The sequence below is a fragment of the Bos mutus genome, chromosome 8 (genome assembly GCF_027580195.1).
Source record: "Bos mutus isolate GX-2022 chromosome 8, NWIPB_WYAK_1.1, whole genome shotgun sequence".
Classification (NCBI taxonomy): domain Eukaryota; kingdom Metazoa; phylum Chordata; class Mammalia; order Artiodactyla; family Bovidae; genus Bos; species Bos mutus.
The window spans coordinates 63,817,678-63,843,122 of NC_091624.1; the positions used below are offsets into that span (position 1 = coordinate 63,817,678).

General features: G+C 40.2%; 1 protein-coding gene across 1 annotated transcript in view; it reads right to left on the reverse strand.

Moving 5' to 3' along the window:
• Positions 1–25,445, reverse strand: part of GDA (guanine deaminase) — a 127,257-nt gene that overhangs the window by 101,073 nt on the left and 739 nt on the right. The window lies entirely within an intron of this gene.

A 25,445-nucleotide genomic window follows, 5' to 3' on the forward strand; every position in this document is an offset into this window, starting at 1 on the left:
TAGAACTGGACATGAACAACAGACTGGTTCCAAATAGGAAAAGGAGTACGTCAAGGCTGTATATTGTTACCCTGCTTATTTAACTTATATGCAGAGTACATCATGAGAAATGCTGAGCTAGAAGAAGCACAAGCTGGAATCAAGATTGCCAGGAAAAATATCGATAACCTCAGATATGCAGATGACATCACCATTATGGCAGAAAGTGAAGAAGAACAAAAGAGCCTCTTGATGAAAGTGAAAGAGGAGAGTGAAAAAGTTGGCTTAAAGGTCAACGTTCAGAAAACTAAGATCATGGCATCTTGTCCCATCACTTCATGGGAAATAGATGGGGAAACAGTGGAAACAGTGTCAGACTTTATTTTTCTGGGCTCCAAAATCACTGTAGATGGTGACTGCAGCCATGAATTTAAAAGACGCTTACTCCTTGGAAGGAAAGTTATGACCAACCTAGACAGAATATTCAAAAGCAGAGACATTACTTTGTCCACAAAGGTCTGTCTAGTCAAGGCTATGGTTTTTCCAGTGGTCATGTATGGATGTGAGAGTTGGAGTATAAAGAAAGCTGAGCGCCGAAGAATTGATGCTTTGAACTGTGGTGTTGGAGAACTCTTGAGAGTCCCTTGGACTGCAAGGAGATCCAACCAGTCCATTCTAAAGGAGATCAGTCCTGGGTGTTCATTGGAAGGACTGATGCTGAAGCTGAAACTCCAATATTTTGGCCACCTCATGTGAAGAGTTGACTCATTGGAAAAGACTCTGATACTGGGAGGGATTGGGGGCAGGAGGAGAAGGGGACGACAGAGGATGAGATGGCTGGATGGCATCACCGACTCAATGGACAAGGGTTTGGGTGGACTCCAGGAGTTGGTGATGGACAGGGAGGCCTGGCATGGTGCAGTTCATGGGGTTGCAAAGAGTCGAACACGACTGAGTGACTGAAATGAACTGAACTGAATATTTATACATATATTTATATATAAACTTCCACATGAATGTTCATGGTAGCACTGTTGACAATAGGTAAAAGGTGGAAACAATTCAAATGTCCATCAACTAATGAATCAATAAACATAATATACTGTACCTATACAATGGATTGTTAATCAGCCATAAAAAGGAATGGTGTTCTAACACATGCCACAATATGGATGAACCTTGAAAACATTAAACTAAGTGAAAATAGCGACACACAAGGTCACATATTATATATGTCCATCTATATAAAATATCCAGAATAGGCAAGTTTACAGAAATGAAAGCAAACTAGGGGTTGCTAGGCTTCCCTCATGGCTCAGATGGTAAAGCGTCTGCCTATAATGCAGGAGACTTGGATTCGATCCCTGGGTTGGAAAGATCCCCGGGAGAAGGAAATGGCAACCCACTCTAGGACTCTTGCCTGGAAAATTCCATGGACAGAGGAGTCTGGTAGATGGGGTCACAAAGAGTCAGGGTCAAAGAGTGGGAGGAATACAGAGTGACTGCTTCACAGTTAATGGGTTTCCCTTTAGAGTGATGAACATATTTCAGAACTAGACAGTGGTGATGGTTGTACAACATTGTGAATGTAATAAATGACACTAACCTGTACACTTCAAATGGTAAATTTTATGGAAAATTATAAAAAGTAAAACAAAAAACACAGTAAACTAGTAATACAGAAAGTTATAAAGTGGACCATGAAAATTCTCATTCACATCCCCAACTCTCTACTCCTACTCTACCAAAGTAAATGTTATTTCAGTTTTTAATTTTAATATTGCCTTCCAGCAATACTGCATAGGAACCTAGAATGTCAGGTCCATGAATCAAGGCAAATTGAAAGTGGTCAAACAAGAGATGGCAAGAGTGAATGTCGACATTCTAGGAATCAGCGAACTGAAATGGACTGGAATGGGTGAATTTAACTCAGATGACCATTATATCTACTACTGTGAGCAGGAATCCCTCAGAAGAAATGGAATGGCCATTATGGTCAACAAAAGAGTCCGAAATGGAGAACTTGGATGCAATCTCAAAAACGACAGAATGATCTCTGTTCATCTCCAAGGCAAACCATTCAATATCACAGTAATCCAAGTCTATGCCCCAACCTGTAACACTGAAGAAGCTGAAGTTGAACGGTTCTATGAAGACCTACAAGACCTTTTAGAACTAACACCCCCCAAAAATGTCCTTTTCATTATAGGGGACTGGGATGCAAAAGTAGGAAGTCAAGAAACACCTGGAGTAACAGGCAAATTTGGCCTTGGAATACGGAATGAAGCAGGGCAAAGACTAACAGAGTTTTGCCAAGAAAATGCACGGGTCATAACAAACACCCTCTTCCAACAACACAAGAGAAGACTCTATACATGGACATCACCAGATGGTCAACGCCGAAATCAGATTGATTATATTCTTTGCAGCCAAAGATGGAGAAGCTCTATACAGTCAGCAAAAACAAGACCAGGAGCTGACTGTGGCTCAGACCATGAACTCCTTATTGTCAAATTCAGACTTAAATTTAAGAAAGTAGGGAAAACCACTAGACTGTTCAGGTATGACCTAAATCAAACCCCTTATGATTATACAGAGGAAGTGAGAAATAGATTTAAAGGCCTAGATTTGATAGATAGAGTGCCTGATGAACTATGGACAGAGGTTCATGACATTGTACAGGAGACAGGAATCAAGACCATCTTCATGGAAAAGAAATGCAAAAAAGCAAAATGGCTGTCTCGGGAGGCCTTACAAATAGCTGTGAAAAGAAGAGAAGTGAAAAGCAAAGGAGAAAAGGAAAGATATAAACATCTGAATGCAGAGTTCCAAAGAATAGCAAGAAGAGATAAGAAAGCCTTCTTCAGTGATCAATGCAAAGAAATAAAGGAAAACAACAGAATGGGAAAGACTAGGGATCTCTTCAAGAAAATCAGAGATACCAACGGAACATTTCATGCAAAGATGGGCTCGATAAAGGACAGAAATGGTATGGACCTAAAAGAAGCAGAAGATATTAAGAAGAGATGGCAAGAATACACAGAAGAACTGCACAAAAAAGATCTTCATGACCAAGATAATCACGATGGTGTGATCACTCACCTAGAGCCAGACATCCTGGAATGTGATGTCAAGTGGGCCTTAGAAAGCATCACTATGAACAAAGCTAGTGGAGGAGATGGAATTCCAGTTGAGCTCTTTCAAATCCTGAAAGATGATGCTGTGAAAGTGCTGCACTCAATATGCCAGCAAATTTGGAAGACTCAGCAGTGGCCACAGGACTGGAAAAGGTCAGTTTTCATTCCAATCCCAAAGAAAGGCAATGCCAAAGAATGCTCAAACTACCGCACAATTGCACTCATCTCACACACTAATAAAGTAATGCTCAAAATTCTCCAAGCCAGGCTTCAGCAATATGTGAAGCGTGAATTTCCTGATGTTCAAGCTGGTTTTAGAAAAGGCAGAGGAACCAGAGATCAAATTGCCAACATCCGCTGGATCATTGAAAAAGCAAGAGAGTTCCAGAAAAGCATCTATTTCTGCTTTATTGACTATGCCAAAGCCTTTGACTGTGTGGATCACAATAAACTGTGGGAAATCTGAAAGAGATGGGAATACCAGACCACCTGATCTGCCTCTTGAGAAATTTGTATGCAGGTCAGGAAGCAACACTTAGAACTGGACATGGAACAACAGACTGGTTCCAAATAGGAAAAGGCATACATCAAGGCTATATATTGTCACCCTGTTTATTTAACTTATATACAGAATACATCATGAGAAACGCTGGACTGGAAGAAACACAAGCTGGAATCAAGATTGCCGGGAGAAATATCAATAACCTCAGATATGCAGATGACACCACCGTTATTGCAGAAAGTGAAGAGGAACTAAAAAGCCACTTGATGAAAGTGAAAGTGGAGAGGGAAAAAGTTGGCTTAAAGCTCAATATTCAGAAAACTAAGATCATGGCATCCGGTCCCATCACTTCATGGGAAATAGATGGGGAAACAGTGTCAGACTTTATTTTTCTGGGCTTCAAAATCACTACAGATGGTGACTGCAGCCATGAAATTAAAAGACACTTACTCCTTGGAAGGAAAGTTATGACCAACCTAGATAGCATATTCAAAAGCAGAGACATTACTTAACCAACAAAGGTCCGTCTAGTTAAGGCTATGGTTTTTCCTGTGGTCATGTATGGATGTGAGAGTTGGACTATGAAGAAGGCTGAGTGCTGAAGAATTGATGCTTTTGAATTGTGGTGTTGGAGAAGACTCTTGAGAGTCCCTTGGACTGCAAGGAGATATAACCAGTCCATTCTGAAGGAGATCAGCCCTGGGATTTCTTTGGAAAGAATGATGCTAAAGCTGAAACTCCAGTACTTTGGCCACCTCATGTGAAGAGTTGACTCATTGGAAAAGACTCTGATGCTGGGAGGGATTGGGAGCAAGAGGAGAAAGGGAATACAGAGGATGAGATGGCTGGATGGCATCACTGACTCGATGGACGTGAGTCTCAGTGAACTCCAGGAGTTGGTGATGGACAGGGAGGCCTGGCGTGCTGCGATTCATGGGGTCGCAAAGAGTCGGACACTACTGAGCAACTGATCTAATCTGATCTGGTCTGATTGCCTTCCAGAAATGTGTTTTGTGTGCATGTATACAAGGGTGTTGGTGAGTGGAGGGTGCTGTATGATTATTTGATACATTTTTTCAGTCCACTTAAATTTTACTACTAGGAAATCTTGGGTTCTGAAAATTCCTATACCTATCAGTATATGTACGTCTAAAAGGACTCACTTTAAATTAGAATTACCTTATAATTGTTTAGCCTTCAAAGTTTTTTTTTTTTTTTTTAACTCACGTTATCAATAGCTGGTTGATAAATTGAGATCAATATAGTTGGGTTTTCAAGTGGAGATTACTAGGGAAAGCTCATTCTGTCAAAATAATTTTTTAAAACCCAATAACAGCCTGAAAAGAGAAAAAGCATTGTGCCTATAATTAAGCAGGTCTCATGGTGGTGCCAACCTGAGCAGAACCATGATAAGAAAACATGAAGTGTACTTATTATGAAATGGTCTCAGGTAACAGTGAATAACTAATTCATAAAAAACAAGTCAGCATGTCACAAGCAGAGGCACCAACTTCAACAGTCAAAAAATTTTGAAAAACAGATCAATTAGGAGTATAATTAAATTTAATTTATCCTTTAGAGTCAATGAGTTAGTGTAATAAAGACAATGAAATAATGCTTTCATAAAGGAGAAGGGTGAGGCTTTTTAGAAGGTAGGAAACAATGTCCTGGGAACTTTGGGGGAGATGATCAACAGTTATTGTTCAATCTTTTTTCTTTTGCCACACGACATGACATGAGATCTTAGTTCCCCAACTAGACCTCCAGCCCTCGGCAGTCAAGTGTCAAGTCCTAACTGCTAGGGAACTCCCTACTGTTCAATCTTTAAAAATGTATGAGAAGAGAAGAATCTGTCTTCACCTTTAATCTTAGAGATTAAACTTGTATTAACAATTTAAGTACAGGAGGCTCCTATAATTTTGCCATTTGATTATCTGAAAACAAAGGGTTACACAGTGGCTTTAAGACAGCGAAGTCATCCAATGTACCATATGTTGTGTTAGTAGCTCAGTTGTGTCTGACTCTCTGCAACCCCATAGACTGTAGCCTGCCAGACTTCTCTGTCCATGGAATTCTCCAGGCAAGAATACTAGAGTGGGTTGCCATGTCCTCCTCCACAATGTACAGTAATTAGATGTTTATTTCAGAGTTAGGATTAACACTCTGAGTCTCAGCTTCCTTGTTAATAAAATAAGAAGAAGTTTTGTCACCCAGGGAAACAAGTCAAGGGTCCTTAATTTGTATCTAAGCTGTCTCTGTAAAGCAAAAGTGTACCTGTCTTAGGCAAGAAAGATCCCCTGGAGTAGGAAATGGCTACCCATTCCAGTATTCTTGCCTGGAGACTTCCATTGACAGAAGAGCCTGATGGACTATAGTCCATGGGGTCACAAAGAGGTAGACATGACTGATCACACACACATGCAAAGAAGTCCACCACTACTGGTAAAACCCCCTTCTTGTTGTTGTTATTTTAGTTGCTAAGTCATATCCAACTCTTCGCAACCCCATGGACTGGAGCCCACCAGGCTCCTCTGTCCATGGGATTTTCCAGGCAAGAATACAGGAGATAGGTTGCCATTTCCTTTTCAGGGAATCTTCCCCACCCAGGGACCAAACCTGCATCTCCTGTATTGCAGGCAGATTCTTTACCACTGAGCCGCCTAGGAGGCCCCATAGCAAACTTGAGAAAACCAAAAACTGACTGTATCTTCTAGTTTTTATGTAATTAGAACAGGAGGGCTTAATGACAAGAAATTAATGGCATTAAATAATTAATCAGTTAGCAATGGCATAAGCTATCTAAATTTAAAAACTGGGACAAAGGTGTCTCTACAGCTTATTACCACCTCACAGTAATAAGATCTCGGCCTGCCTGCACCATACTAGTTAGACCCACTTCTGACCAGACACTGAAGGACCACACGAGGGCTAAAAAGAGGCATGAGCTGCTTTCTGAAAAATTGCCACCTATTTCCACCAGGTAGGATGATAAAAGGTCCCTGTACCCCATAACCTCTTTGGCCTTTTGCTCTAGAAAGCTCTTCTTGCCTGTAATGGGAAGAGGTGCTTTTAGAGCATGAGTTCCTCCTTTTCCATTCTTTGGCCAATGAATAAAGTTTCTGTTTGTTGCTAAACAAAGAAATTTCTCTTTATTGATGAGAATAAAAACCAGGTAAGGAAAGAACCTAACCAGGAACAGTAACGGTTTCATCTCATAAAGTAGTCAAGAGAATTACGCTTTGTAAAACACTGAGCACAGAACCTAGAATACAATAAGTGTCTAATAAATGTCCAGTATTATTATAGTGGGGCTTCCCCAGTGGGTCAGACCATAAAGAATCCACATGCAATGCAGGAGACTCGGTTTCTATCCCTGGGTCAGGAATATCCCCTGGAGAAGGGAATGGCTACTCACTCCAATATTCTTGCCTGGAGAATTCCATGGGCAGACGAGCCTGGCAGGTTACAGTCCATGGGGTCGCAAAGAGTCAGACACGACTAAGCAACTAACACTTTCACTTGTTACTTTCTAATACGAGCATTAACACCATCAGTGTACCTCCTGTCTACAAGTTTATAACCCAGCGTCATGGGCTAGAAGCCCAATGCAATTTAAGAAGATGACTTACCAAGTTTATTTCCTTTTTATTCATGTTGTTGTTTTTCAGTCACTAAGTCATGTCCAACTCCTTGTGACCTCATGAACTGCAGCAGTCCAAGCTTCTCTGTTCTTCACTGTCCCCTGGAGTTTGCTCAAACTCATGTCCATTGAGTCAATGATGCCATCCATCCATCTGATCCTCTGTCACCCCTTTCTCCTTTTGCTTTCAATCTTTCCCAGCATCAGGGTCTTTTCCAGTGAGGTGACTCTTCACATTTGGTGGCCATATTTTAATGCACAACTGCTTAATATAAGAAATGTGCTACTTACCTTTTATGGATTAAACTTTTTAAATCATAATTTAAATATATCATGGAACTCATTTTAAAAGTATCACAAAAACCACAATATTATAAAGTAATTAGCCTCCAATTAAAATAAATTAATTTTTTTTTAAAGTTAGTATTGTAAAGGTGAAAATTTACCTTATATTTTCTTAGTGCCTGGGATACACCAGAAAAGAATGATATATTGTTCTCCTCTCTAGAGGGGAACCTAAATATGAAGGCCAGTGTGACCACAGCAATCTGCATGAGTTGTTCTAGAACAAACAGAGCTCAGCGGTGTGGCGTTTCCACTGAGCCGACCTTAGGGAAAGCTCAGCTTTCCTGTTTCCTGTTTCCTGTCCAACCTGGACAGAACAATAACAGCAGACAGATGCCTGGGATCAGAAGCCAAATACAGCATCATGTGGTTACAAAGGGAAGCCATGGCCACCATGGATATAGAGACAAGGGGCTATGCTCATTTAAAATGAGATGTCTGCTTTCGGTAGTATACTCGTTTTCACTATATTGATTCTTCCGATCCATGAACATTGTATATTTCTCCCTATCAAGCTACCAATGGTATTTTTCACAGAGCTAGAACAAATAATTTCACAATTTGTATGGAAATACAAAAACCTCAAATAGCCAAAGCAATCTTGAGAAAGAAGACTGGAACTGGAGGAATCAACCCACCTGACTTCAGGCTCTACTACAAAGCCACAGTCATCAAGACAGTATGGTACTGGCACAAAGACAGAAATATAGATCAATGGAACAAAAGAGAAAGCCCAGAGATAAATCCACGCACCTATGGACACCTTATCTTTGACAAAGGAGGCAAGAATATACAATGGATTAAAGACAATCTCTTTAACAAGTGGTGCTGGGAAAACTGGTCAACCACTTGTAAAAGAATGAAACTAGAACACTTTCTAACACTATACACAAAAATAAACTCAAAATGGATTAAAGATCTAAACATAAGACCAGAAACTATAAAACTCCTAGAGGAGAACATAGGCAAAACACTCTCTGACATACATCACAGCAGGATCCTCTATGACCCACCTCCCAGAATATTGGAAATAAAAGCAAAAATAAACAAATGGGACCTAATTAAAATTAAAAGCTTCTGCACAACAAAGGAAACTACAAGCAAGGTGAAAAGACAGCCTTCAGAATGGGAGAAAATAATAGCAAATGAAGCAACTGACAAACAACTAATCTCAAAAATATACAAGCAACTCCTGCAGCTCAATTCCAGAAAAATAAACAACCCAATCAAAAAATGGGCCAAAGAACTAAATAGACATTTCTCCAAAGAAGACATACAGATGGCTAGCAAACATGAAAAGATGCTCAACATCACTCATTATCAGAGAAATGCAAATCAAAACCACTATGAGGTACCATTTCACGCCAATCAGAGTGGCTGCTATCCAAAAGTGTACAAGCAATAAATGCTGGAGAGGGTGTGGAGAAAACGGAACCCTCTTACACTGTTGGTGGGAATGCAAACTAGTACAGCCACTATGGAGAACAGTGTGGAGATTCCTTAAAAAACTGGAAATAGAACTGCCTTATGATCCAGCAATCCCACTGCTGGGCATACACACTGAGGAAACCAGAACTGAAAGAGACACATGTACCCCAGTGTTCATCGCAGCACTGTTTATAATAGCCAGGACATGGAAGCAACCTAGATGTCCATCAGCAAATGAATGGATAAGAAAGCTGTGGTACATATACACAATGGAGTACTACTCAGCCATTAAAAAGAATACATTTGAATCAGTTCTAATGAGGTGGAGCCTATTATACAGAGTGAAGTAAGCCAGAAAGAAAAACACCAATACAGTATACTAACGCATATATATGGAATTTAGAGACATGGTAACAATAACCCTGTATGCGAGACAGCAAAAGAGACACAGATGTATAGAACGGTCTTTTGGACTCTGTGGGAGAGGGAGAAGGTGGTATGATTTGGGAGAATGGCATTGAAACATGTATAATATCATATAAGAAATGAATCGCCAGTCCAGGTTCGATGCAGGATATAGGATGCTTGGGGCTGGTGCACTGGGATGACCCAGAGGGATGGTACAGGGAGGTAGGTGGGAGGGGGTTTCAGGATGGGGAACACGTGTACACCCGTGGTGGATTCATGTTGGTGTATGGCAAAACCAATACAATATTGTACAGTAATTAACCTCCAATTAAAATAAATAAATTTAAATTTAAAAAAATAAATAAAATGCAAATATTTTGTCTGGAACATCGCTTTTCAAAACTGTAGTAAAGTTCCAAAAGGGCAGCAGCTTTGTCTTACTCACAGCTATAGACCCTGAACAAGAGCAGCACTTGGGAAATTATAATAAACACCAAATCAATATCTGGGAGGGAATGAATGCTTGGATCATAAAAGTCTCCAAGAATCCTTGCAGAGTTACGGAAAGAAAAAGGCTCCAAGTTACTGATATCATGATTCCAATGATTATGTTGCTAGGGCTCATTTTAAAGTTCCCTTAAAATTTGAGAAATGAGTAGAAAAGTAACATTATTTGCACCCAAATGGGTAGGTATATTAATCATTGACAGCATTTAAATAAAGCCTAGACAGAGATGCTGAAAAGGTGAAATGATCCTCTTTGAGGTGCAACATTAGAGAATCTAGAGGTTTTTTTGACATTCAGAAGTCACTGACTCTTTTGAGATCTGATGAAAAATGCATATATGGACATTGAAACAATTGTGGAAAAGGTGAGGGGTTAATAGATGAACTAGTTAAAGAAAATTATTATAAAAAGAATCTGAGGTTCATTTTGAATCCATCTCTGTTGGCCTATTAAAAAACATCAACTCTTGAAAAACACAAGTATCTCCTTCCTTAGATTAAGAAGCACGAGTTTTGCATTGTTTGGGGAAGTTCTGGTTGTGGAAAGGCTGTGGATTGGGAGTACTTTCAGATTTTGATTTTATGGGTACTGAGAATTGAAGAATGTTTTACTGACAAGAACAGAGCAAACAAGAATAAAGGAAAAGATCAAGAAAGAGGTGGCACACTTTCAGTGGAAAGATAATCAGGAGGAGAATAACAGGAGCACAGCAGGAGATCCTGGACTTGGTTACCAAATGAGTCATGGTTTTGCTCTCTAGAGTTCAAAGCCCAGAAAGGAAGGAGGCTAGCTGAGAGAGTTAAGTACTCAAATGGCTGAAATGATAACCAGGGTACTTAAAATCAAATCCAGAGAAATAATAAATACTAGAGAGGAAACGGGAGATGGCGATGGCACTCCACTCCAGTACTCTTGCCTGGAAAATCCAATGGATGGAGGAGCCTGGTAGGCTGCAGTCCATGGGGTTTCGAAGAGTCGGACACGACTGAGCGACTTCACTTTCACTTTCACTATCATGCATTGGAGAAGGAAATGGCAACCCACTCCAGTGTTCTTGCCTGGAGAATCCCAGGGACAGGGGAGACTGGTGGGCTGCCGTCTATGGGGTCGCACAGAGTTGGATACGACTGAAGAGACTTAGCAGAAGCAGAGAGGAAACAGATCTAGATTCAAATCCCAGCTTCATTCATTCCTAGCTGTATCCCACTCAGCACGTCACTAACAGTTTCTCTGCCTTGCCAACACGGAGAACTTGATCTTAACTGGTAAATCCTGAAATAAAATGTGAACTGTGGTTGGAATGTGTTGTTTGTGACTTCATCACTGGCCATAGGATCCAGTTTTTAAGTATATTAAACACATAGCATATAATTCAATTCAGTTCAGTTCAGTCGCTCAGTCCTGTCCGACTCTTTGAGACTCCATGAACCGCAGCATGAGAGGCCTCCCTGTCCATCACCAACTCCCGGAGTCCACCAAAAACTATGTCCATTGAGTCGGTGATGCCATCCAACCATCTCATCCTCTGTTGTCCCCTTCTCCCCACGCCTTCAATCTTTCCCAACATCAGGGTCTTTTCCAATGAGTCAGCTCTTCGCATCAGGTGGCCAAAGTACTGGAGTTTCAGCTTTAGCATCAGTCCTTCCAATGAACACCCAGGGCTGATCTCCTTTAGGATGGACTTGTTGGATCTCCTTGCAGTCCAAGGGACTCTCAAGAGTCCTCTCCAATACCACAGTTCAAAAGCATCAATTCTTTGGTGCTCAGCTTTCTTTATAGTCCAACTCTTACATCCATACACGACTACTGGAAAAACCATAGCCTTGACTAGATGGACCTTTGTGGACAAAGTAATGTCTCGCTTTTGAATATGCTATCTAGGTTGGTCATAACTTTCCTTCCAAGGAGTAAGCGTCTTATATTTCATGGCTGCAATCACCATCTGCAGTGATTTTGGAGCCCAGAAAAATAAAGTTAGCCACTGTTTCCACGGATTCCTCATCTATTTGCCATGAAGTGATGGGACTGGATGCCATGATCTTAGTTTTCTGAATGTTGAGCTTTAAGACAACTTTTTCACTCTCCTCTTTCACTTTCATCAAGAGGTTTTTTAGTTCCTCTTCACTTTCTGCCATAAGGGTGGTGTCATCTGCATATCTGAGGTTATTGATATTTCTCCCAGCAATCTTGATTCCAGCTTGTGCTTCCTCTAGCTCAGCATTTCTCATGATGTACTCTGCATATAAGTTAAAAAAACAGGATGACAATATACAGCCTTGAGGTACTCCTTTTCCTATTTGGAACCAGTCTGTTGTTCCATGTCCAGTTCTAACTGTTGCTTCCTGACCTACATACAGGTTTCTCAAGAGGTAGGTCAGGTGGTCTGGTATTCCTATCATTTTCAGGATTTTTCACAGTTTATTGTGATCCACACAATCAAAGGCTTTGGCATAGTCAATAAAGCAGAAGTAGAGGTTTTTCTGGAACTCTCTTGCTTTTTCCATGATCCAGAGCATGTTGGCAATTTGATCTCTGGTTCCTCTGCCTTTTCTAAAACCAGCTTGAACATCAGGAGGTTCACGGTTCATGTATTGCTGAAGCCTGGCTTGGAGAATTTTGAGCATTACTTTACTAGCATGTAAGATAAGTGCAATTGTGTGGTAGTTTGAGCATTCTTTGGCATTGCCTTTCTTTGGGATTAGAATGAAAACTGACCTTTTCCAGTCCTCTGGCCACTGCTGAGTTTTCCAAATTTGCTGGCATATTGAGTGCAGCACTTTCACAGCATCATCTTTTAGGATTTAAAATAGCTCAACTGAAATTCCATCACCTCCACTAGCTTTGTTCGTGTGATGCTTACTAAGGCCCACTTGACTTCACATTCCAGGATGTCTAGCTCTAGGTGAGTGATCACACTATCATGATTATCTGGGTCATGAAGATCTTTTTTGTATAGTTCTGTGTATTCTTGCCACCTCTTCTTAATACCTTCTGCTTCTGTTAGGTCCATACCATTTCTGTCCTTTATTGAGCCCATCTTTGCATGAAATGTTCCCTTGGTGTCTCTAATTTTCTTGAAGAGATCTCTAGGCTTTCCCATTCTATTGTTTTCCTCTATTTTTTTGCACTGATCTCTGAGGAAGGCTTTCTTATCTCTCCTTGCTATTCTTTGGAACTCTGCATTCAAATAGATATATCTTTCCTTTTCCCCTTTGCTTTTCACCTCCCTTCTTTTCACAGCATATAATAGGTATTCAATATTGTAGAATGAATGATTAAATGTGTAAAAATATTTGTAAGTACTAGAGTACAAAAAGGAGTAATCTCCAATTCCTGTGTTTTGATAAAAAAGAAAAACCTCTTAAAAGTTATATCATTCTCAAACTGGAATAAATTTAATCAACAGAATTAACTTCTGAATATTTACATTTTGTGTAACAAAAGTCACTACAGACGAGATTAAATTATATGCAATATTGTACTTTCTAAAGTACACACAAATATAGTTTAGAAATATTCTCAATAAAGATTGAAACAATTTGTACAATAGTTTTTTATAATGCTTCAGAGAATCCACTGATTTATTAAATATCTATTAAGCACCTAAATTATTTGCAAAATCCTGTGCTTGATAAGTAGTAGGTTTCTTCTACTTTCTTTCACCATGTGACTAGACTTAAAACCAATTTGAGTGAAAATATACACAAATAAGGTACATGGTCAGCAAGTGTAGATACATACTGTGTAAGAAGAAAAGTCAATAAAAGAGACGATTAATAATTAGTGATGTTGTGCATCTTTTCATAAGTTTGCTGGCCACCTGTATGTCTTCTTTGGACAAATGACTATTTAAGATGCACAAACATCACTGATTATTAAGAGAAACACAAATCAAAACTACAATGAGGTATCACTCACACCAGTTAGAATGGCCATCAGCAAAAAATCCACTAACAATAAATGCTGGAGAAGGTGTGGAGAAAAGGGAACCCTCTTATACTACTGGTCGGAATGTAAATTTATATAGCCACTATGGAGAACAGTATGGCAGTTCCCTAGAAAACTAAAAAAGAACTATCATGACCCAGCAATCCCACTCATGGGCATATACCCAGAGAAAACCATAACTTGAAAAGATACATGCACATCAACATTCACTGCGGCACTATTAACAGTAGCCAGGACATGGAACAACCTGAATGCCCATCATCAGAGGAGTAGATAAAGAAGATGTGGTACATATACCCAATGGAATATTACTCAGACATTATAAGGAGTGAAACTTGTCATTTAAAGATGTGGTTGGACCTAGAGACTGTCAGAAAGAGTGAACTATGTCAGAAAGAGAAAAGCAAATATTGTATATTAATACGTATATGTGGTACCTAGAACAATGGTATAGATGACCTTATTTGAAAAGCAGAAATAGAGACACAGACATAGAAAGCAAATGTATGGATAACTAGGGGGAAAAGGAGTGGGATTAACTGGGAGATTGAGATGATACTTATACACTATTGATACTATTTGCAAAATAGATAACTAATGAGAACATACTGTATAGCCTAGAGAACTCTACTCAAAGCTCTGTGGTGACCTAAATGGGAAGAAAATTCAAAAAAAGAGGGGATATATGCAAACATATAGCTGATTTACTTTGCTGTATAGAAGAAAACAACACAACATTTTAAAGCAAATATACCTCAATAAAAAATTAACTTTTTAAAAAGAGATGGTTATACACAGAGAGAACACTTTGAGGATAGGGAAGTAGTAAAAAGATTTTGGAGATGGTACTTGAGGTGAGCCTTAGACAATGAGCTTGCACCCAAGTGAAATGGAAGATAAGCAGGCTAAAAACTGGCATGCCTTCTAGGAAGAGTATTTCTCACCAATAAAAATGAATTTAAAATTATTGAACAAATGTATTCTTTTTAATGGCTGAGTAATACTCCATCAGTTCTAATGAGGTAGATGAAACTGGAGCCTATTATACAGAGTGAAGTAAGCCAGAAAGAAAAACACCAATACAGTATACTAACGCATATATATGGAATTTAGAAAGATGCTAACAATAACCCTGTGTACGAGACAGCAAAAGAGACACTGATGTATAGAACAGTCTTATGGACTCTGTTGCAGAGGGAGAGGGTAAGAAGATTTGGGAGAATGGCATTGAAACATGTATAATATCATGTATGAAACGAGTTACCAGTCCAGGTTCGATGCACAATACTGGATGCTTGGGGCTGGTGCACTGGGATGACCCAGAGGGATGGTATGGGGAGGGAGGAGGGAGGAGGGTTCAGGATGGGGAACACATGTATACCTGTGGCGGATTCATTTTGATATTTGGCAAAACTAATACAATTTGTAAAGTTTAAAAATAAAATAAAATTAAAAGAAAAAAAATAAAATTATTGAACAGACTCTTTTAGCCTCCTCAACATCCACAAAACTGGATTATCAGTAAAGGCAGGTGGTTCTACATTTTACTGGCCACAGAAAACCAGCTTCACTCCAGGCTTATGCCAATAACTATTAATACTAGGTTCCTCCCTCTTGGTGTTCATCATAACTCCATAAAAAGGACCACCTTTAAGAGGAGTGCCTGGGAGACTTGTGGTCCTGCCCATCCCTCTGACAGCCTGAAGCCTATCTCTAGGACAATTTCAGATCAGCCAAGACCTAGGTACCTGGAACACCTCCCACAGCCCCTTCCCCACAGCTTTAGCCCTACAGAACGGTTTTATGAACCCTCTTCTTCCTGTCACATCTGCAGCTCAAGAGAGGCAATTCTACAAAATGCTACCTTGCACAGGAAAGTTGTTAAGACTTTAATTATAAGACACAATGTCCACCTAGGAGAAATTCCCATCTGAACCAGCATCAAGAATAGGTGTGTTTCTCACAAACATGTGGTGGCTAAACAATATGCTGGTAAACAACCATTGGATCACTGAAGAAATCAAAGAAGGAAAAAGAAAAAAAGAAACACCTAGTAACAAATGAAAGCATCAAGATCCAAAACTTATTGGATGCAGCAAAAGCAGTTCTAAGAATGAAGTTCATAGCAATACAATCTTACCTCATGAAACAAGAAAAGTCTCAAATAAACAACCTAACCTTACCCCTAAAACAACTAGAGAAAGAACAACAAACAAAAGCTAAAATTAGTAGAGGGAAGGAAATCATAAAGATCAGAGCAGAAATAAATGAAATAGAGACAAAACAATTGCAAAGACCAATGAAACTAAAAGCTGGTTCTTTGAAAAGATAAAAAGATTGAGAAACCTTTCGTCAGATTTAGCAAAAAAAAAAAGGGAGAAGAATCAAATCAGCAGTGAGAATTAGAAATGAAAAAAAAAGAAATTTACAACTGACTCCATAGGCATACCAAGAATCATAAGAGACTACTATGAACAACTGTATGTCAATAAAATGGACAACCCAGAAGAAACGGACAAATTCTTAGAAAGGTACAGTCACCCAAGACTGAACCAGGAAGAAACAGAAAATATGAACAGAGAAATCACAAGCACTAAAACTGAAACTGTGATTAAGAATTGATGTGTTTCTATGTGGCAACCTGGATGGGAGAGGAGTTTGGGGAAGAATGGAAACATGTACATGTATGGCTGAGTCCCTTCTCTATTCACCTGAAACTATCATAACATTGTGAATCATCTATATCCCAATACAAAATAAAAAGTTTTTTAAAAAAAAGAATAGCTGTGTTTCCCTTGTGCAACTGCTTTCAGCAATTGCCAATTAGGCAACATATCCTTTCAACAGCTGGTGCCTAAGACAGTTAGAAACCAGTAAGAATGTAAGTCGTTTCACAATGCACCTTAATTTATAGTTCTGTTTTATGTCAACAACTAACTTTTTCTTCTCTCTTACATGTATAAAAGTATCACCACTTGCCTACACCCTCTTCTAAGTAAATAAGTAAGTGAAGTCGCTCAGTCGTGTCCTCTTTGTGACCCCATGGACTGTAGCCTACCAGGCTCCTCTGTCCATGGAATTTTCCAGGCAATAGTACTGGAGTGGATTGCCATTTCCTTCTCCAGAGGATCTTCCTGACCTAGGGATCCACTCCGGGTCTCCTGCATTGTAGACAGATGCTTTACCATCTGAGCCATCAAGGAAGTCATGCCCTGGAACTGCCTTAATTCCTTTCTACAGAAAGGGGATTGTAAACACATGACCAATTAGATTTTTCTTCCTGCAAGTGAGGGAAGTCCACCCTGACCTTTATCCATACTAAATAGTCAGATCAACAATAAGAACAGTGACAGATTTTATTTTCTTGGGCTCCAAAATCGCTGCAGCCAGGAAATTAAGACACTTGCTTCTTGGAAGAAAAGCTATGACAACTTAGACAGCATATTAAAAAGCAGAGACATTACTTTGCCAACAAAGGTCTGTATAGTCAAAGCTATGGTTTTTCCAGTAGTCATATACAGATGTGACAGCTGGACAATAAAAAAGGCTAAGTGCCAAAGAACTGATGCCTTTGAACTGTGGTGTTGGAAAAGACTCCTGAGAGTCCCTTGGACAGCAAGGAGATTAAACCAGTCAATCCTAAAGGAAATCAACCCTGAATATTCACTGGAAGGACTGGTGCTGAAGCTGAAGCTCCAACACTTTGGCCACCTGTTGCGAAGAACTGACTCACTGGAAAAGACCCTGATGCTGGGAAAGACTGAAGACAAGAGGAGAAGAGGACAACAGAGGATGAGATGGTTGGATAGCACCACCGACTCAATGGGCATGAGTTTGAGCAAGCTCTGGGAAATGGTGAAGGACAGGGAAGACTGGCGTGCTGCAGTCCATGGGGTTGCAGAGTCAGACACGACTGAGCAACTGAACAAAGTCAGATCAATGCCCATTAAGTGAATGGGCATACCATAGGCCTGCAGGACATCCTGTCCACCACCTCTGTACCCGTCAGAACCTCACAAGCAGTCAGCCATGTGTAAGATACACCAATACCTATGCTGCCTCACAGCAATGAATCAACCAGACTGCCAAGACATTCCAGGAATTAACAGACAACTTTATGCAACTGGAAGGACAGCAAATTTCAGTCACATTCAGCAGCACCGCTTTAAGGCCTCAAAGAGTAAATCAAGTTGTGCTTTATTTAAAAATCTCTCTGGAATCAGAAATGTCTTTTTCTAAATTACCACACACGATAATCCACTACATCACATCACTACGTATCCCCTTCAAAACACTTTTCTGATCGCCTACATTGTGTTACAAACAGTAAGACAATGTTGAGGAGCCTTAAAGATAATGGAGTGCCAGCACTCTTCATGAGAGGAGGCAGCCAGAACCCCTGGAAAGTATGTTAGAAATCAGACAGGCTTGGGTGTCAATCTTGGCCTTGCCACTCACTTGCCGTGACTGCAGTCAAACCAGCTAACTCTCTGAACCTCCGTTTCCTTATTTGTAGGATAGGGATGACAAAGATGATGATGATGTCTCATCTCGGGACTGTTGTATAAAGAGTCTGACAGAGTGTCTGACACAAATTATGACTTAATAAATGTTACCTTCTCCCCAGTTCACCTCCCATTTGTCAAAGAATTTTAAATCAATTCAGTGAGTGAGAATATTCTATAGAGCTAAGTATAATTAAAGGCAAAAGTAAATAATCACTTTGTGAGAAAAAATAATAACAATGCCCAATATTTGTTAAGCAATTACTATGTGCCAAATGCTTTACACATACTATCTCATCTGCCTCACCTCTCCTTCAGTGTGCTATTGTTGTCCATATTTTATAAATGAGGGTACCAAGGCTCTAATATGTTGGGAAATTTTTCCAAATAAGTGGCAGAGCTGAAATTTGAATCCACATAGTCTGACTCCAGAAGCCATGCACTTAACCACCAGGAAAACACTGGTTTGAATATACATGCAAAATTTTATGGAAAAACAAAAGGTAATTTATTTCAACTGGGGGATGGTGGTCAAAGAAGCCTTTGGGAAGAAGGGGATATTAGAACTGGGCCTTGGAGAAAGAACAAGATTTCACTTTGATAGAGGTAGAGTGGAAAAGGGATTTATATAAAGGAGGACTATTCCAGGCTGAGGGATTCACACCAAAAACGTGGAGGTGTAAAATGATAGGATGTGCTGGGACACAGTGAGAAATTGGCATAGATATCCCTGGGAGAAGGCAATGGCACCCCACTCCAGTACTCTTGCCTGGAAAATCCCATGGACAGAGAAGCCTGGGGGCTGCAGTCCATGGGGTCACTAAGAGTTGGACACGACTGAGCGACTTTACTTTGATGCATTGGAGAAGGAAATGGCAACCCACTCCAGTGTTCTTGCCTGGAGAATCCCAGGGCTGGGGGAGCCTGGAGGGCTGCCATCTATGGGGTCACACAGAGTTGGACATGACTGAAGTGACTTAGCAGCAGCAGCAGCAATCTCTGAGCTCATGGTAACCCTACTCCTAATTGCAAGCAAGAAGGATGGAGCAGGAAGAAGTATTAAGAAAGCAGCTTGGGGCCAAATGTCATGCCTGAAATGTGTTCCAGGGGCATTTGGATCTTAGAGGCACCAGAGAGTCACAGGTGGTTGCTATGATACAGCAAAGAGAAGATACATGACATTACCCATCCTTCAAGAAAGAAACTGTCAATAATGAGGAGGAGGTATTAGAATGGGGGAGAGAAAACTGTTAGGAGGTTCCTATAATACTTGAGGAAAGACAATGGAAGCCTGGACAGGGCCAATGACAATGGAAAGGGGTATACACAAAGATATCCCAGGGGCCAGTTAGGGGGCCTGAGTCCTGATATGGGTGCCTGGGGAGACACTGACATTTTTGGCCAATAAGGAGAAGATAGAAATGAAAAAAAGGACAAAGCAGCTAGCAATTCTTTGAAAAATAATGTGATTCTTTGACAAAGCAGTGTAATTGTTAGAGGTGCTTTGAGCTGCAACTGACAGAGAAGTAGACAATGAAGTAGACAATGAAGACATTTTGTTATTTCATGGAAGAAGTCAAGGGACTTCTTGGAAAGCTCCAGGGACAGCTAACTGTTCAGTGATGTTATTCACATCTATATGTTCAAAGAGGAACTAGGTTGGTGCCTCTGGAAACCTCTTAATTTTTTCCTCATTGACCCAAGCAGTGGCAGCAGCAGCCCCATTCCTCACGTGAAAACATCTAATAAAGGAAGGACTTCTCTTTCCACATCTATGTCTATTTTTTAGGGATAAAAAGATTTCCCAGAATCCTCTGAGATGACTTCCTGTATGCTGGAATGCCACCACTGACCACCCTTAGCTACCAGGAAGTTACAGAAATAAGTATCCAACAAGCAGAATTATGATTATTGTGGATGGCTTACACCATGATATATCTATGAGCCAAGTATTACAGGTTATCAAATTCAGAAAGTGTTAATAAGAAAGAAGGGGTTATGACTACCGAGTGGGTAACCAACAGTGTCTGCCATAAGCATTTTGAACAAAGCAATCTGCCTTCCAGAAAATGGGAATTTACAAGAAGAAAATGTGATATTTGGCCATGGACACACATTTCTAATGAAAGTGAAGCTCTGATCTGGCAGCCTCAGAACAAATAGCTTATCCTAAATTCCCTCTTCAAGATCATGAGATATTCTGAAGTCTTTAGCTTATCAGAAGATCTTCACCAGCCTAAGCAAAAGGAAAAGATGATACACAACTACTAAGATTTGTGATTCAGACTATGAGAACTCCTAACAAAGCAAGATGATGCAGTTTCAGGTGAAATACAACTCTTGCTCCTCTGAGTAGTTTTGGAAATTAAAGAACATTGACTCATTCCCTTAACCACGGCTATTTAACTCTTTTCTGAATGTTCAAGTCCTATGTGTTCTTTAATGTCCAGTTCAATTTAGGCTTTCTTCATCAAGTTTTTCCTATCACCAACCAATTTGTAGCTCACCATACAATTTAATACATTCACAAACATCTTCCTAATTCTGTTATCAAATTCAGTTGATTTGACCTGAAATAGTTACCAATTCTGTCCACCTCTTTTCATCTCCATTGCTGATAACTGTTTATGTTTACTGGGCATGTGCTTCATTGCAAGGCATTATTCTACACACTTTACAATTATTAATTCATTTAATCTTTTAACAACTCTATGAGACAAATTATAGTAATCATTTTATACATGAGGAGACTTGGAAATAGAATTGTTAAGTAACTTGTTCAAATTCACATAGATAATAAGTGATACAGATACTACTGAGAAATCATTTCTTAATTGATACATTACATTTCATCTCTTATAACTCACATCCCATTTCACCTAAACTATTGCAACAGGATCCTGTCAATTTCCTTGCCTGGACTTAACTCCTCTCCATGCAGTCTTTATCCTAAAGCTAGAATGATCTTTAAAAAATGCAAAACTTGGCCATGGTAAATTCCTCCCCAAACTTTCTACGCTGTCCAAGATTTTGCCCCGTTTACCTCTCCAGTCTTATCTTGGGTTATCCTTCTCCTAGAACTTTTGATTCTAACCACCTTTACGCTTTCATTCCTTCCTACCCAATAGCCTTTGCACAGGCTGTCCCTCTACCTAAAAGGCTCTTCCTTATCTCCAATTTTGCCTTCCCTACCTATTCAAATCTACTTATCCTTCAGAACATCACTGAAATGTCACTCCACACACAGCAAAGCCTTCTTCCCACCTTCAGTTCAGTTCAGTTGCTCAGTCGTGTTCGACTCTTTGCAACCCTATGAACCACAGCACACCAGGCCTCCCTGTCCATCACCAACTCCCAGAGCCCACCCAAACCCATGCCCATTGAGTTGGTGATGCCATCCAACCACCTCATCCTCTGTCGTCCACTTCTCCTCCTGCCCTCAGTCTTTCCTAGCATCAAGGTCTTTTCAAATGAGTCAGCTCCTCACATCAGGTGGCCAACATTTTGGAGTTTCAGCTTCAGCATCAGTCCTTCCAATGAACACCCAGGACTTATCTCCTTTAGGATGGACTGGTTGGATCTCCTTGCAGTCCAAGGGACTCTCAAGAGTCTTCTCCAACACCACAGTTCAAAAGCATCATTTCTTTGGTGCTCAGATTTCTTCACAGTCAAACTCTCACATCCATACATGACCACTGGAAAAACCATAGCCTTGAGTAGATAGACATTTGTGGACAAAGTAATATCTCTGCTTTTTAATATGCTAAGTTGGTCATAACTTTCCTTCCAAGGAGTAAGCATCTTTTAATTTCATGGCTGCAATCACCATCTGCAGTGATTTTGGAGCCCCCAAAAATAAAGTGAGCCACTGTTTCCACTGTTTCCCCATCTATTTGCCATGAAGTGATGGGACCAGATGCCATGATCTTAGATTACCCCACCTAAAGATTAGCTCAAGTTCTGAAGGTCATAGCAGATTCTGTTAATTACTAAATGATCAGTCATACAAGGGCAGGGTCGAGTTTGCATATTTCATTCATCAGTGTATTTCTAGCAGTGAGCCCATTGTTTCACTCAGGAAGCAGTCCACTTTTACAATAAGTACAAGTCTAAGCTTTCTTGCCAACAGTGCATGTTCTTTGAGGTCAGTGACTGTGCCTCAAAGAGGTGGGCTACTCTAGTAAAGAGAATACGGGCTTTGGTTATGTTAATTCAAAACCCATCTCTGGATGCATGATTTCTCAAGTCTCAACTTTCCCAACTTTAAGAGGAAATAATTACATTGAAGAATAAAAGAGATACTGGAAGTAATGTACTAGGAAACCTGGCAGCAAATGCTCTTTAAATTGTTCTTCCCAGAGGGTCACTGGCATGAGCAGTGACGCTGCAAGCAGAGGTCCAGTGACCTCCCCCACCTCCCACACAATTCACCTTGGGCCAAGCTTCCTTCTCCACCTGTGCACCTGCATGAATATCATCATGTGGAGATAGGCAAAAATGCTACAGTGAGCAAGAGGTTAAGGATTTGCTAGGTGCAGAGGGAAGTAAGAGGACAAAATGAACATGGTATGTGCTGAGTATCCACTAAGTGACAAGCATTTTCATACATTATCTCATTTAATATTTAGCAGAAGTAAATCTCATTCTACAAATGCAGAAACTGGGGCTCAGAGAGGTTAAATGTTTCACCCATGGGCTTTGAGCAGGTAGGTGGTAGAGACCCGACTTGAACTCTGGTCTGCATAGGATTTGCTGCTGCTACCCTACCTCCAAAACAATTTTCTTCCTCGATCTTGCTCTCAGGTAAATGTGCTTTAAAGACCCAAGACATCTTTTACCTATCTTTAAAGTCAACCTGACCCAGTGGGAAGAATTAAACAATTTAGTAATATGTGAGCACTCAGTGTCTCACAATTACCTATCTGCAAATGAATTACACATGCTGGAGTTTCTCTTTCAAAAAGCCACATGCTGCTTAAGTAGAAAAACTAACTCAATTCAAAATGCCCAATACTAAATTGTTGACTAGAGAATTTTTTTTAAAATTAACCTAATTTTGAATGAGTTTTAATTGATGAATTAAAAGTAGCTAGTCATTATCATTCTCTGGGCCTAAATGAAGTTAATAAAATGAAAGATTAGGTGGAGAAGGGAGAAGGAAGACAGGGGAAATCGTGTCCCCTCTGAGATGCTACACAAGCCCAGGGCTTGAAATGAAGAACTGAGCACCCAAGACCCCCCTACAACTAGTTCCGTCACGCAACCTATATACTGAGGTTACCCAACATGCAACCCATCCACTGCTGCTGCTGCTAAGTTGCTTCAGTTGTGTCCGACTCTGTGCGACCCCATAGACAGCAGCCCTCCAGGCTCCCCCGGCCCTGGGATTCTCCAGCCAAGAACACTGGAGTGGGTTGCCATATCCTTCTCCAATGCATGAAAGTGAAAAGTGAAAGTGAAGTCGCTCAGTCGTGTCTGACTCTTCACGACCCCATGGACTGGAGCCTACCAGGCTCCTCTGTCCATGGGATTTTCCAGGCAAGAGTACTGGAGTGGGGTGCCATTGCCTTCTCCCAACCCATCCACTACCCGTGCCCAAATCTCCTGGGACTTTTGTGAACGCCACTTCTGAGGACTTACTCCAGATCTACAGATTCAGATTCTCTGGAAGATGATGCCCAGGAAATTGCATTTTAACAAACACCCCAGATGTTTCTGATTCATCCCAAGGTTTGGAAACAGCATTGGGTGCTCAGTAAAAATGCAAAGATCAAGATGATTCTGCATATTTATTTACTTTGTGGGGATACAATTTTCTGTAAGAATCTTGAAAATGTTTTAATGAATAATATATTTATCCCAGCAACTCTAAAGACCAGGCAGTCCCACTTTCAAAATGAGGGAATCAAGTCTTAAAATATATGTGACATGTCCACCCTTTACAATCAGGAATCAACTACTTGCACCTAGAGGAGACGGATAAACAGTTACCAATTCACCGATTAGTGCATTTTATACTGTAAATCTAATCCACTTGATTAACTTATGTTTGTATGCAATTCCTAGTTAGTTCTTTCTTGTGGGGGAATGGCATTTTTCTAAATTTATAACTTCAGTATGCTCCTTAGTTACAAATAGACTCCCTGACTCAACTACTAATTGCACGTTCAGGACACTCTTTTATTCTTCTGTACAACCCCCAGGAATGGTAAATTTTTTAGATAAATTACTTCCTTTTCTTCCTCCTTACCACTGATTAAAGGCAATCCACTAGCCAATTCAAATTTTGGAAATGGAAATGTAGATCGTCAAAGAAACCTAATTGTTGAACAGCTTCTTGTGATTAAGCAAATATCTCTAATCTTTCCTTAGTTTAGCAGTCTCTCTTCCTTTGTTTCTGGGGACTTGCCCCAAGCCTAAGGGGTCCCTGAAACTTGAGGGTCAAGTACCCAAGGCAACAATTCATTAGCCATGGGCTTTACTGGAGTCTTCCCAATTGGAGGAGCTCTGAGAGTCTCATCACCTTGGAAACACAACAGCAAGCTCCCTGAATATACACAGAATATAGATTTTTAAGCACCATAAGAAAATAGGATTTAGTTATCCCCAAATGTAAGAGTCATGATTCAAAAGTGTCACTGACTGGGAAGCATCTTTAGTCAGGAATAGCATCTTCAAGCTGACAAGTCACAAATATGTGTACTTTTGCTAACCAAACCGGTAGTTGAGGAAAAGCTCAAAAATATCCCATCTCTATCTTTAATTTTTCTCCTAAAAACGGAATGGCTTCCTCTGAAACTGGCAAGGCCACTGCCAATACAATTACCACTGGTGTGTATGGAACACTCAATTTACCTACGTCTTTAAATCCTGATTTTTGGAAATAGAAGTGCGGAAGATACACTCATAGAAGACATTTTGAACCTTAAAATGGAACTGCTTGTTTTGATGCAAATGGCTGGGGGGTGGGGGTGAGGGGCGGGGGGCGGTGAGGCGGTAAATTTCTCTCTGACTATCCTTTCTAGTATTACAAGTTGTCTAGTCT